This window comes from Chrysochloris asiatica, unplaced genomic scaffold, assembly GCF_000296735.1.
Source record: "Chrysochloris asiatica unplaced genomic scaffold, ChrAsi1.0 scaffold00055, whole genome shotgun sequence".
NCBI classification, from domain to species: domain Eukaryota; kingdom Metazoa; phylum Chordata; class Mammalia; order Afrosoricida; family Chrysochloridae; genus Chrysochloris; species Chrysochloris asiatica.
The window spans coordinates 9,814,620-9,828,887 of record NW_006408573.1 but is presented as its reverse complement, the minus strand read 5'-3'; positions in this window follow the sequence as shown (position 1 = coordinate 9,828,887).

The window sequence follows — 14,268 nt, the reverse complement described above, 5'->3', positions numbered from 1 at the left end:
CTTTCCTTTTTTTTTTATATAACTTGACAACAGAGCACAAACCAACTTGCAAATGAATTGTGGCTATTACTGTAAGTAATGTTTTATATATATATGGAGCTCTGGTAGCATAGTGGTTATGAATCGGGCTGCAAACCGAAAGGTCAGCAGTTTGAAACTACTAGCTGCTCCGCAGGAGAAAGAGGAGGCTTTCTGCTCCCATAGAGATTAAACCCTGTTCAAGGTCGCTATGGGTCGGAACTGACTCAACTGACTCAACGGCACTTAACAACAACAACAAATATATATATTAGATACAAATATTAAATATATATATATATTTTTGTTTTGTTTTGTTTTCTTTTGTTTTAATCTGCCTCCTCCTGTGAAAATTATTCTTTCCTGGGGTAAGCATTCAAATATACATATAATTAATGTGGAAAAAGACTTAACTTTTGGCACAATTCCTGTTAGAGTATTTGTTTGATAGCCTTCCTTCCCTTCAAGGTTGACCAGAACAAAATTTAATGAGAAATTTACCATTTGAATGAATGCATGTGAGAAATAAGAAGCTCAAATGCCATTATAAGGCGCTCTGGTAGCACAGTGGTTATGAATCGGACTGCAAACCGCAAGGTCAGCAGTTCGAAATTACCAGCTGTTACGTGGGAGAAAGATGAGGCTTTTTGTTCCTGTAAAGATTTACAGCCTCGGAAATCCTGTACAGGTTCACTATGAGTCAGCTATGAGTCAGAACCCACTCCAAGGCACACAGCTACCACCAGCTTCTGAAAACCTTTTCTTTTTAATGCTAACCATGTCGTATTGTTATGCTAATGATACTAGTGTAGCACTATAAGATAATGCTAATGGCTGGATTGCTAATGGCAAGGTCAAAAGCCACCCAGGGGCAAGACACACCAGGTGAGGAGAACTCCTCTACAAGTGAAGGTATGTCCAGAATTCCTGGGGGACCCCAGGATCTGGAAGTAAGGCCCCCAGGAGGAACCCGGATTTGGAATGTTAGCCTCCAGGATGGTGAGAAAATAAGTATCTGTTCTTGAAAGTCACTTACTTGGAGGTTTTGTTTGTTTTCTTTTATTATGACAGCATGAGATGACTAAGGCAGTGTCTTTAATTCCAGAAGAGGAAAAGTGCTTTAAAAACAAATGAGCAATCCAACAAAACCCACCTACTGTCATGGAGTATAGAACCATGGTGACATCCACAGAACAGAACACCCCAGGCGACTCCCAATGCTGTGATCTTTATAGACTTTATGGACTCCTGGTGTGGCGCTGTATGATCAGCACTGGACTACGAACCACAAGGTCAGCAGTTCAAACTCACCAGCTGCTTCTTGGAAACCCTGTACCTACTGGGTCACTATGAATCAGAATGGACTCCACGGCACTCAACAAGACAGCTGTCTTCTAGAGTGTCTGGTGGGTTCAAACTGCCTAGCATCCAAGCACTTAACCACTTAACCAGCAGAACCGCCTCACCTTTCTCCCGCGGAGCAGCTGGTAGTTTCAAACTGCTGACCTTGCTGTTCGCAGCCTGATTTGTAACTACTATGCTACCAGAGCTCCTTTATCAGAAGCTAGTTACCATCAAATTGATTCTGATTCATGGTGACCCCATGTGTATCAGAGTAGAAACTGTGGGTTTTCAGTAGTTGAATTTTAAAAAGTAAATGGGCTGGTCTTTCTTCTGAGCTGCTTCTGGGAATGTGCCAACTTTTCAGTTAGTAAAGGAGCTCTGGTAGTGTCGTGGTTACGAATCGGGCTGCTAAGCTCAGGGTCAGCAATTCAAAACTACCAGCTGTTCCACAGGAGAAAGATGAGGCTTTCTGCTCCCATAAAGATTTACAGCTTCAGAAACCCTGTACAGGGTCACTATGAGTCGTAACCGACTCTACGGCACATAACAACCACCACCAGTGGATTTCAGAATGTACCACCCAGGGACCCTCTTTCCAAACAGGAGTAAGAGGTTAGGACTTTCACATATTTCTTTCAATTTATAACAGACACTAAAGATACTCAGTGGGTTTATCATTACAGGAACATTAACGATTATTATCCAATCCCTCACACACACAAAAATAGAACGATGTCCAGTGTGCCTGTGTCGATTTTGTTTTCTTACCAATGCATCTGTTAGCAAAACACAAGGACATTTTCCCTGACTTAAAAATTTTAACAGAGCTACAAAGAGGTAGTTTGTGAGTGACAGATTGTAGGATAAAACACCATAATCAGTGAAAATGTATTCAGGGAATTTACTGAAAAGTAAATTCCCTCAGTTTCTGGTGACTGCTCTAATCGTCTGAATAAAATAACAGTATGCAAATGCTTGCTCTAGAGTTTGACAAGGCTGTCACTTTTCCTTATCGGACACAGTGCTTTATCACAATGCAGTCGAAAGAAAGGAGGAAATGAGGTGGAAAATATTATTATAGGATTTTTAGGGTACTTTGATAGAAACTAGAGACAGCTGTTAAAACTACTGTATTTAAGAACCAATGTGCGTAATGAACCGTAAAGTGAAATATGTAAGGCAGGGAAATATTTCTGGCAACACATATGCTCTAATGTAAATTTTACTTATGGATAATAGTATTAAAGAGTAGGCTGAGGGTACAAGCAGACATTGATCAGGCATTCCATACCTCCACCTTGTTTACACAACAGTGTTATGTAGTACTTTTCTGTAGAACTGCAGGTCTGTCTTGCATCGTGTTGTTGTTAAGTGCTGTCGAGTCGATTCCAACTCATAGTGACACTGTCTAGGCTTTCCAAGGAATGGAAAGCTTGCGGTTGAAACTGACCTTGCAGTCCAGTGCATTAACCCTCAGCACCACACCAGGACTCCTTGCAACGTGTCATAGTAGTTATTTATCACCCCATTTCGTTCCTTCTCACTTTCTTTCCTTCCTTCCTTCTCTTGCTCTTACTCTTCATACTTCTTTCTCCCTCTTTCTCTCTCTGCATTGGCTGCCAGGAAGCACAGAGTGTAAGATAGTGGGTAAATAGCTCAACTCTGCTTTTCAGTACAGTTATTTTGTTAAGGAATATTTGTCTTTCTATTTTTCTCTGTCTCTTTACATGGCATTTTCAGGAGTATGCAAGTGATTATAAGAAGTTATTATAAGAAGTTTTAAGTATCGTGTAGACAAGCAGAATATCAATTGGAAGCAAACTTGAAATGGATAACCAAACTAAAATAACCCCATCTGTTGTGTCAAATCCGTTGCAACTCACGGCGACCTACGTTGCAGACTAGAGATGTTCTATAGAGCTTTGTTGATTGTAATTTGGAGTCCTGGGATAATGCTGTAGGATAAGTGGTCAGTGGTTCAAACCCACCCGCTGCTCCTCAGAAACCCTATACAGAGACACTCTATGAGTCAGAATTGACTCAACAGCACTTAACAACAGAAATTTAGAAGCAGTTCACCAGGTCTTTCTTCCTTGGCTAGAATTTCACCTGGGTTCTTAATGGCGCCAAATTTGGTGAGTTTGAACCACCAATATTTAGGTTGGTAGTTGAGCCCAAACAATTTGCACTTGCCAGGCATAGACGTTTCAGATTAGTTTTTTCTGTTTTTTTGTTTTTAATGACATGAAGGCAGCAGGGTGATGATGTGATTCACTTCCTATTGCTATTGTTGTTCTCTTCATGCACTTTCACACAGACAAAGGGTAGGACCCACTTGAGAACCTGGTCCTTTATGTTGGAAATCATTGCTAACAATGTTCTTAGGGGAATACATGAGTAACAGCGTGAGTTATATTGATTATTATTCCACAGTTTGCTCTGTTAAAGGTTTGTTTTTATTTTTCTGGCATTGTCAAGGGAAAACAGAAATTGTTATTTATCATAAGAAAATATATATATCGCCCATCATTTGCTAGGTGTTTATTTCCATAGACAATGGATTGAGGGTGATGTGGAATTAACATTTAATAATTTAAAGACAAACCCATTGAATTTGGAATATTTATTGTAGTTTATGGGTGTCCTGGTATGGTGCTGTAGGATAAGCCCTGGACTGTTAACCATAAGGTAGGCAGTTCAAACCCACCAGCCACTCCTTGGATACCCTGTACAGGGTTGCTGTGAATGGGAATCAACTAGGCACTTAACAACAACAACATTATGGTTTATCAAATATTCTGTTGATAAAATATTTATTGGGAGAGTGCAACAGAAAATAAGGCCATTACTAAAGGCTTTTTTAAGTAATATCTCCGGTTGCTTTGGTGTTGCTAGTTTGCAGGAGTCCTGGTGTGGTGCTGTGAGTTAATGCGCTGGACTGCAAAGTCATTTGAACTGCAAGGTCAGTGGTTCAAGCTCACCAGCTGCTCCTCCGAAACTCCATGCAGGGTTGTTATAGGTCAGAACTGACTCGACAGCACTTAACAACAAAAAACAACAAAAGGTTTGGTTTAGTAATATCCGTTTATTCAATCTCAGTTCTGAAGTTAAACGATTTTAAGGTTTTAGGACCAACTACATTCTTCTGATTAAACTCAATGACATCAACTCTACCTCTTACGATTAGAATTCATCCACCTTACTAGTACTTTTGTTCTACATGGGAAGAGGGAAAAATCATAGGAAAACTGGAGGGAGGGTCAACAAGGGTTTTGTGTTGGTTTGTTTTTGTTGTTAAGTGATGTTGAGTGGGTTCCTACTCATTGTTGTTGTTGTTATATGCCGTGGAGTCGGTTCCGACTCATAGCGACCCTGTACAGGATTTCCGAGGCTATAAATCTTTACGGGAGTAGAAAGCTTCATCTTTCTCCCGCGGAGCAGCTGGTAGTTTCGAACTGCTGACCTTGCGGTTCATAGCCCAATTCGTAACCACTACACTACTAAGGAGCTCTGGTAGCGTAGTGGTTACGAATTGGGCTGCGAACCTTAAGGTCAGCGGTTCGAAACTACCAGCTGCTCCGCGGGAGAAAGATGAGGCTTTCTACTCCCGTAAAGATTTACACCCTCGGAAACCCTGTACAGGGTCGCTATGGGTCGGAACCGACTCGATGGCACATAACAACAACAACACTACTCATAGCGACCTTGTATAGGTTTCCGAGGAGTGGCTGGTGAGTTTGAACCACGGGCCTTGTGATTCAAACTGACCTTATGGTTGAGTGCTTCTCCTACAGCACCGTGCCAAGAGTCCAGATGGTAGGAGGATATACAAAAGAGAGCACTGTTTTTCCGCAAGAGGAGAAAGGTGTCCGGAAATCACTAACGGGGTTCTGACTAAACCAACGAAACAGTTTGCCATTAAGTGGGTTCTGACTCCTAACAACCCTGTAGCCCACAGTAGAACTGCCCAGGAGTTTCTATGGCTGTAATATTTAAAGGGGGTCCTGGTGAGGCACTGTAGGACAAGCACAACACTGCTAACCACAAGTTCAGCAGTTCAAACCCACTAGTTGCTCCTCGGAACAGACTTGAGGGCACTAAACAACAACAGCAACCTTTTTTTTATTATTATTAAATGTTTTTATTTTGGATTGAGTGAAAGTTTACAGGGCACATCATCAGCTTCACATTCAACCATTCATATAGCTTTTTTCATTACATTGATTATTATCCCCTCCATATATCATCAGTTAACAATGTTTCTCTCTATCCTCTTTAGCTTTTTTTTTTTTTTTTTTTTGGGGGGGGGGGGGCCGAACAGCAACCTTTTAAGGGGACAGATTACCAGGTTTTTTTCTCCTGTGGAGTCGCTTGAGATGTGATGTGCCGTGGAGTCAGTTCCGACTCATAGTCAGTTCCGACTCATACAGGGTTTCTGAGGCTGTAAATTATTACGGGAGCAGAAAACCTCATGTTTCTCCCACGGAACAGCTGATAGATTTGAACTGCTGAATTTAAGGTTCACAGCCCTATTGGTAACCACTACGCTACCAGAACTCCTTGTGGAGTCGCTGAGTGGGTTCAAATTGCCAAAATTTTAGCATTTTTCTAACACTGGGGATCCTTGCAGTGGTTCTGCAGAGCAAGAAAGAGAGGTTAGAAATAAAATCTGTCCTAAGGCCGTCAAAGACCAAGCTTCTTGGTCAAGTGGTTGGCAAATCTTTCTTTCCCCAGAGAATACTGAGGGTGGGGAAACACGCAACACCTCCAGCTTGAACTTTGAATAAAACTGGACTCCAAATATTTTTAAGTTCTTCATGGTCAAGTTGAGAAAAATCTGGGGAAAAAATAGCGTTTTGAAATTGGAAGCATATATCTGTCTTGCAAAGGCTTGAATGCTCCTCTGGGCTGGGCTGTCACTTTTTCTTGGGAAACAATTTGAATTGCCCTTTTAGGTGCAGAGATGTGAAGGTAGCCAGCCCCAGGGAGGGCAACCCTTTGTTCTAGCAGGTTCTTCTCTCTCCTGTTACCCACTGCTACCAATAAGATGCTTTATGTATATATTTACTTTTGGTTTACATAAAATTCAACGGAGTGCATTTTTGTTTTGGTTTGTGATACCATAACAACATTTATTCAACTAATCATTTGTTAGTAAGTATAAAAATAACAATGTATAGGACCCGTTCTTAGTGTGACCATATATTTTATCACTCAAACCCAGATATCTTTCAGAATAAAACAGGGCATAAACAGGTCATAAACAGAAATTGGTCTAATTAGTTAGCCACTCTAAATTTGATTCGTTGGATGGAAATTTTCTTTTTTGATGCTCTGGTCATCATTATGGTGAAAAGAATCTTTTTTTAAAAAAGCAATGCCAAGATTTTGCAGACAGGACTTTGTCACGCTTTTAGGTGACGAAATGTCTGAAGTGAACACTGAATTGGCTCAGGGGTTGTTAGAGTTTTATAAACTTGTTCAGGAAAGATTAAGAGTACCTCTAAAGCACTGCTCTTAAAACTGATAAGCATATGAATTGCTTAAGTTTTTTTTAATAAACTACAGATTCTGATCTGTAGGAGCTGAGATTCAGCATTTCTGACACACTCCCAGGTTGTTTTGGTGTTGGTGGTCTGCAGATCCCACTTTGAGTAAATTGCTGTTAAGTGCTGTTCAGTCAGTTCTGACTTATAGCTACCCTACACAGGGTTTCCAGGGAGCGCTGGTGGATTTGAAGAGCTGACTTGGAGGTTCTCAGTCTAGTAGAGAACCAGGAGTCAACCTTGATTATAAAATCTCTCTAAATCCCAGAATCTTGTTCCCTTAATTTCACCAGTTAGAGCTCATTTCATCACACTGTTTAGAGAGATATTTAAATAGCTAGTCAGTGAACTAATTAACAATACATTGTCTGTTGGTGATAGGGAGCTTTTGTTAATCACCTCTGAAATAAAGTTCTGGGAAAAAAAAAAGCTTTCTACTGACTTCAGTTTGAGTTTCAGAGGAGCAACTGGTGAGCTTAAGCCACCAACTTTGCAGTTAATAGTTTAGTTCTTACCCTCCAGCACCATACCAGGACTGAATGTTTTACCTAAGGACTCTTTTAAATCTTAGTTTTTGCTGAAACTCTTTTAAGTTTGTTTTTGTTTCTCCAACACCTTGTTCAGTCTCAATTTTAAGGTTGTAAGATCAGCTGTGGTCTCCATGTCAAGTCAAAGCCTCAAGAACATGAATTCTTATAACAAAAATTCATCTATCCCACTGTTGGGGTTAGCATCCTGCAAGTAGCTACTTTCCCCTTACATGGGAGGAGACGAAGAATATAGGGAAATTGGGGAGTGTAAATAAAGAGACTGTTGATCAGTGCAGATGAAGGAGCTATTGCTTGGCTGCATCTCTGTTGAAGTTCATATCATCTACAAAGACCTATGTTTCTAAAGCTACTTCATGTGGTCATGTCTGTTGTAGAATCTGACCTTAGAATCAATGTAAGTCGTTGTTAAATTTAAATACTCTGGAGGATAATACTGAAAGCGTATTCATAACCTTTGTGTCAACGTATGTCCCTCTAAAGAGTATTGGGAAAATGAATTAATGTTTAAAATGTCATCTTCTCATGTCTCCCACCTGATGTACCACCACTTGATAGATCTTAAAACTCTTCAGTCTAAAAAAGGAAATACCCCATTACTAGAAAACTCAGTATGTTTCACACTACGTGCTCCGTCCCTTCCTGCCTACATATGGACACTCAACATACTTTGATATGCCCATATCCTTCTCAAGAATGGGAAATGCACCCCACCTCTTACACAACCCCCTACATTTAATGCACAGAACTGGTGCCAGAAAATGTAGTAATTTCTCAATCAGAAAATAATTATTTCATTGTTAAAAAAAAAAAAAAAAGATAAAGATATTTTTATTTCATATCATTCCACATAAGCAGTGTTAAGATAAAGTAAGAGGCGAAGCACTCAGAGTAAATTATGTTAAATATTCACTTATATATCTGTTTCATTCTAGTTCTAGTTTGTTGCCAATACTGCAAAAGATTATCAATAAAGTCTGACCTCAAAACATTGGTATCAAGTTACCAAACTGCTGACGACTCTCCCAAATGTGCAGTGCTGTGCATACTTTAAATAATGTATTATGTTTTCCTTAACTTAGGCACATCTATAAGGACTTGTGAAAATTCTACTCTCAATTAGTTCTGCTTCTGGTCACCATTGCTTCCCTGGGAGAGTCTTGAGTGGGAGCTTACATTTCTATTTTGTATATGCTCCTCTCTCTATGTTTAAACATAGACAAAGCATACACAGACCTTTGTCAGAGAAATCCATAAAAATGAAGACGAGTTCATATCAATGTTGCCCTATTGATCAGGTCTGTAACCGCATACCATGATCATCTCTCAGATACTAGCAATATATTGAAAAGACTGGATTAAATAAATAAAATTCACTTACTCGTTTTGTAAAAAGACGCAATTGCCTAATAAAGGACCTGTTATAATTCCTTATAACAGTTTCTTCTGCGTTTTCTTTTTAAATTGATGGAAAAAATAAAGGGAAAAGGGGATAACATACATTGCAAGCCAATTTATGTGTGTCTCTGGGATGGCACAAACAGTTAAGCTCTTGGCTACTAGCCTGAAGGTTAGTTGTTTGAGACCACCCAGGGGTGCTTTAGGAGAAAGGCCTGGTGTCCACTTCCAAAAAAAGAGTCTTTAAAAATCCTACAGAACAGTTCTCATCGGAAACACAGGGGTCACCACGAATCAGAATCAATTCTGTCAAAACTGACTAATTCATAAAGAAAACGTAAGGATATATACTGCCATAATAGATACTGTGTATCATACAATTCATATAGACTTTTTAAATTTAATGTTTTAATTTTAAAATTAAAAAATAAAAGCATTCGTAAGATACATTCTAGTATCTGTTTGCACCAAACCAAATGAATCATATGCTTGCTTCACTTTGGCTTATGAGAAAACATTTGCTCTCTAAATGCTAGCTTTCAAAATCTAATGTGAAGTTTATGACACCAAGATATTGCCCTAACCCTACCTCTTACCCATTCCCTGTCACTTAAGATAGCCACACTTTCCTCTATGTGCCTTAGACTGGGTCAGGGGATACAGGAACAGTTCCTACTTGGCATGTCACTTTGAGTATCTAAAGCCATAGACATAAAACACTGGGTAACGTTTTTTAGAGCATTTCCAACCATTAGAAATGTTTTTCATGGGTTGATCAAACAGCCAGGACCTGAAAAGATATGTGTTGTAAATCAAGAGTACATTTGTGTTTTCTGTCTTCTGCAAACAGCCCAGAGCAATTCTTATATCCAATGACACCTACACGATTTAATAAAAGTCTTTTAAGAAGGCGGGAAATGACCTGATTGAGCAATCTTTGGGAAAGCAATTTCTTTAAACTTTTCTGCCAGATGAAAAGGTGATTAATGGAACATTAGAATATTTCAAGTGACTGTCTTATTTGGCATTCTATAAAATTAAATCAAACAATAATTCATGTGCATTAGCTTCCTATAAGTGTTATTTAAAAAATCAGGTAAAATTTTACCCATAGATGCTTTAAGTAATTCTATTTTGTACAAAAAGGAACTCTGGTCTGAAAATAGAATAAACTTTAAGAACAAGGTACTTCAAAAAAAAAGATCCTTCTTTGTGGTTAAGTGCCAACAAAGAACACATTTTACATTAATTGGTTGTCTCAATCCCGACCATCTGTCTCTCCAGTATAATGAACGCTGGCAGTCTTGTTGGTATGTACTCAATAGCTCAAATTGGGTCTGAAATAAACCCAGCTCCAAGTCTTGTTATAGTATCAGCTTGTGAGTTGTAGAACTAATATTAAGTTTCCTCCTATAAGTATCCCCACACCCAGTGAAAGGTTTAAGTTCAATGCCATATACCTAGAGCATGGGCTTCATATAGATAATTTCATTTAGTATCTGCACAATTGTATTATGCATTGTTCTCTCATTATATAAAACATTCATATGAATGTGATGTCACATTATGTGGCTGTTGAACATTCAATCTATGGTGTTAAAATCAAGACTTCAAGGTTTCCAGTAAGATGGTAGACTAGGTGGACATACCTCATTGACCCACTAGCACAGTGCCTGAAATATTAATGGAACAGCTAATCAGGGTTGCTGAATTAGGACAACTAAGTAGGCACAGTCTCTGTTTTCCTGGACTTTACTCTTGATTGAGGAGCACTGAGTATATGTCATTAAAATTATAATTGTGGAAGAAACAGAAGCAGACAAGGATGCCCTGTATCTTCACTCCTGTCCAAAACTGTTAGAAGTCTTAGCCAGAATTGTAAGGCAATAATGTCAAATTGAAGGCATCGGAATAGGCAAAGTATAAGTAAAAACTCAGTGAGAAAATTATTGGAACTCATTGAACGATTCAGCAAAGTGGCAGTATACAAGATTAACACACAAAAATTGGTTGGATTTCTTTACCCTAATAAAGAGAACTCTGAAAAGAAAATCAGGAAAACAAAACCATTTACAATTTGTTGCTGTTGAATCAGTTCTGACCCATAGTGACCCTGTATAGGGTGTCCAACAAGCAGCTTGTGAGCTTGAATTGTCAACCTTGTGGTTCAAACAACTTTGCAGTCCAGTTTTAACTTGGGTGATGGGGAAGTCAGTATATAACTAGAGGGAGGTTGGTAGAAGAATGATTAAGACAGAGGAAGTCAAGGACAAGAGTTAAAGGAAATAGAGGTAAATACTGTTATGTGCACTGTTAGATACAGTTATATACTCAATCCTGGAATAACAGTGATCTATGTCTTGGTGTGGCCCTGTGGGTTAATGCACTGGACTGCAAAGTTGGTTTGAATCACAGGGTCTGTGGTTCGAGATCACCAGCCACTCTTTGGAAACCCTATACAGGTTTGCTATGGGTAGGAACAGGCTCTACGGTACTTAACAACAACAACAATGTCCCGGTGTGGTGCTGTAGGATAATGCACTGAACCACAAGGTTGGTTTGAACTGCAAGGTCGGTGGTTCAAACTCACCAGCTGCTCCTCAGAAACTCTATACAAGGTCACTGTGAGTAGGAACCGATTGGACAGTTTTTAACAACAACATATAGATATATGGTTAGATACACAGGCTGAACAGGTGTGGGAGTATACTCACAAATCTATAAAGGTTTGACAGAGGATATTTATACATGGGCTTTGCTGTTGCTGCAAACATATTCATGAATGTGGTGGAGCATACAGGGTGCAAAATGATGAAGCTTCTTAGTCATTACCAAACATTGTGAGGGAATGATTTTCTGGGCCTGAGGGCTCAGGACTATCGTCTCGGTGATACCATAGTTAGTTGGCAAAACACAGTCCACAAAGACAATGTCCTACCATCCTACTTTGCTGACTAGTGACTGGAATCTTAAAAGCTCATGAGGTGCCATCTAGGTGCAACTATTGGTCTCTCTCCTCCCCTTCCCCGTCTGGAGGAAAGAAGACTGATGAAAACTGAAGATGTTGGGAAACAGTCAGTCCTGTGGATTGATGGATCACAAACCATCAGTCTCCATGACCCTGAGACCAGAAGCACTACCAACTGTTCTCAAAGGGATCCCATTAGGAGGCCCTGGATAGAGTGCGAGAAAATGTTGAGCAAAACTCAAACTCATAACAAATACCAGACACACTGGTCAAACAGAGACTCGTAGAGCCCTGACACTATTGCCCTTGGTCACCCTTCAGATCTGGAACTGAACTCATCCCCATGGCTCTATTTTCAGCCAAGAAATAGATATTAGTATATGGTGGTGGTGGTGTGTGAGGAGTTGGTTCTGATTCACAGTGACCCTGTATAGTGTTTCTAAGGCTGTAAATCATTACAGGAGCAGGAAGCCTCATCTTTCTCCCACTGAATTGCTGGTAGATTCCAACTGCTGACCTTGAGGTGAGCAGCCCGGCTCATAACCACTACACTACCAGAGCTCCTGGTATGTAGAATAGACAATAACACTGGTGAAGTATGCTCACCATCGAATGGTCAATCATTCAAGATTAAAAGGCAGCATTTACCTAAGGACAAAACTGGGATGTGCAAGGGAAGGAGCAACAGAGACAAGAAACACAGGAAGGAAGTGGGATGAGTGGTTTTACATTGAGGAGATTGCAAAGGAAATGAAACGAAGTGTGTATGATGTGCTGAATGTAAAACTGATGCTCAGCTCAGCAAACCTTCACTCAATCCACAATAGGAAGTTCAATAAATAAATAAAGGAGCAGATTCATTCAGGTTTGATCTCCTGGTGAGAATTGGGATGTGCATCCCAGATATAGTGAATCAGAATCTACTCATGTACACATGAAAAGCACCTGGAGATCTTGTTAAATGTAATTCTTGATTCAGTATCCTATCTGAAGTAGAAATGCAAATTCTCAGCAAAGAATTTTCATTGAAACCAGAATTAACTGGTTGTAATTTTCACCAGGTATCACCTGTTTCTGACAACCTACCACCAGACTCTGTTGGTGGCAATTAACATTGGTTGCATTTTGAAGATGAAGTACTGAATGATTCATGACCTGTTGTTCCTGCTTCCGGTTCATTCTGTTGGTATCAGACTGATCATCTCATAAGGGTCAAACTCCTCCTCACATTGGGATTGTGGGAAGGCATAAAGGAAAGTACCTGAAAGCTCCCACATTTGAGTGTAATCTTAAATGCTCCAACAGTGAAAATCTTTCCTGTTCCCTAAGATGTTAGGTCCTTCTTTGTGCTCTTATGGGAACTCCGTGGCTCTGTAGGATAAGCACTGGACTGTGTACCACAAGCTCAGCAGTTTGAGGACCCCAACAACTTCCTGGGAGAAAGATGAGATTCTGCTCCTGTAAAGATTAACAGCCTTGGAAATCCTATACAGGATGGCTATGAGGCAAACGACTTGACTTGAGGATGGCAATGCTTAACATCAAATAACATGTGATGGTATTTGATCAGTTCTGTTTATATAGATCCTTCTGTTTTTCTTCTAAACGTTATGTCCTAATTATGACATATATTCAAGTTTTCCTCAATAGAAAGTAAACACCAGGAGAATAGAGCCTGGCCCTGTCTTGTTGGCCTACTTCATCAGTGTTACCTATTCCACCACATTAATGACGCACATAATTAATTTTCACACATTGTGCTAGCAGCAAAACCATATAAGCGCAGACTCAGAAATACGTGTCTTCCCATCACTTAGTAGTCCTTTCTGTGTTACAAGTAAATGGAAAGTGTAAAAGCAGTTAACTTCAAATAATACTGCTGCCTTTGGATCCAAAAAAGTCTGGACTTTATTGATTGATTGTTGTTGTTGTTAGTAAGTGATGTGGAGTCAGTTCCGATTCATAGAGACCCTGTATAGGGTTTCCCAGGAGCGACTGGTGAGTTTGAACCAGCAATCTTGCAGTTCAAGCCAACCTTGAGGTCCAGCGTCTGATACCATAATGCCACATCAGGACTCCTGGAACTGATTAGAAGCTCACTTACACTCTAGAAGCTAACACTGGACAAGAAGCTCTGTGCCTAAGTGTCACATATATGATAAATATTATCATATATCACCTAAAGATCTGTGTAGATGCTTTAAACATTTTTCAACTCTTTGAAACAGCTTTATTGTATGTTGTTGTTTGTTGTTGTTGTTGTTGTTGTCAGGTGCCATCGAGTCGGAACCGACTCATAGCAACCCCATGCACAGCAGAACGAAACAATGTTCAATCCTGGGCCAACCTCACTACCGCTGCCACACCCGAGTCCATCAATGATGCCACCTGGCTGATCCATCTCATTGGGGGTCTTCCTCTTTTTCTCTGACCCTCCACCCTACCC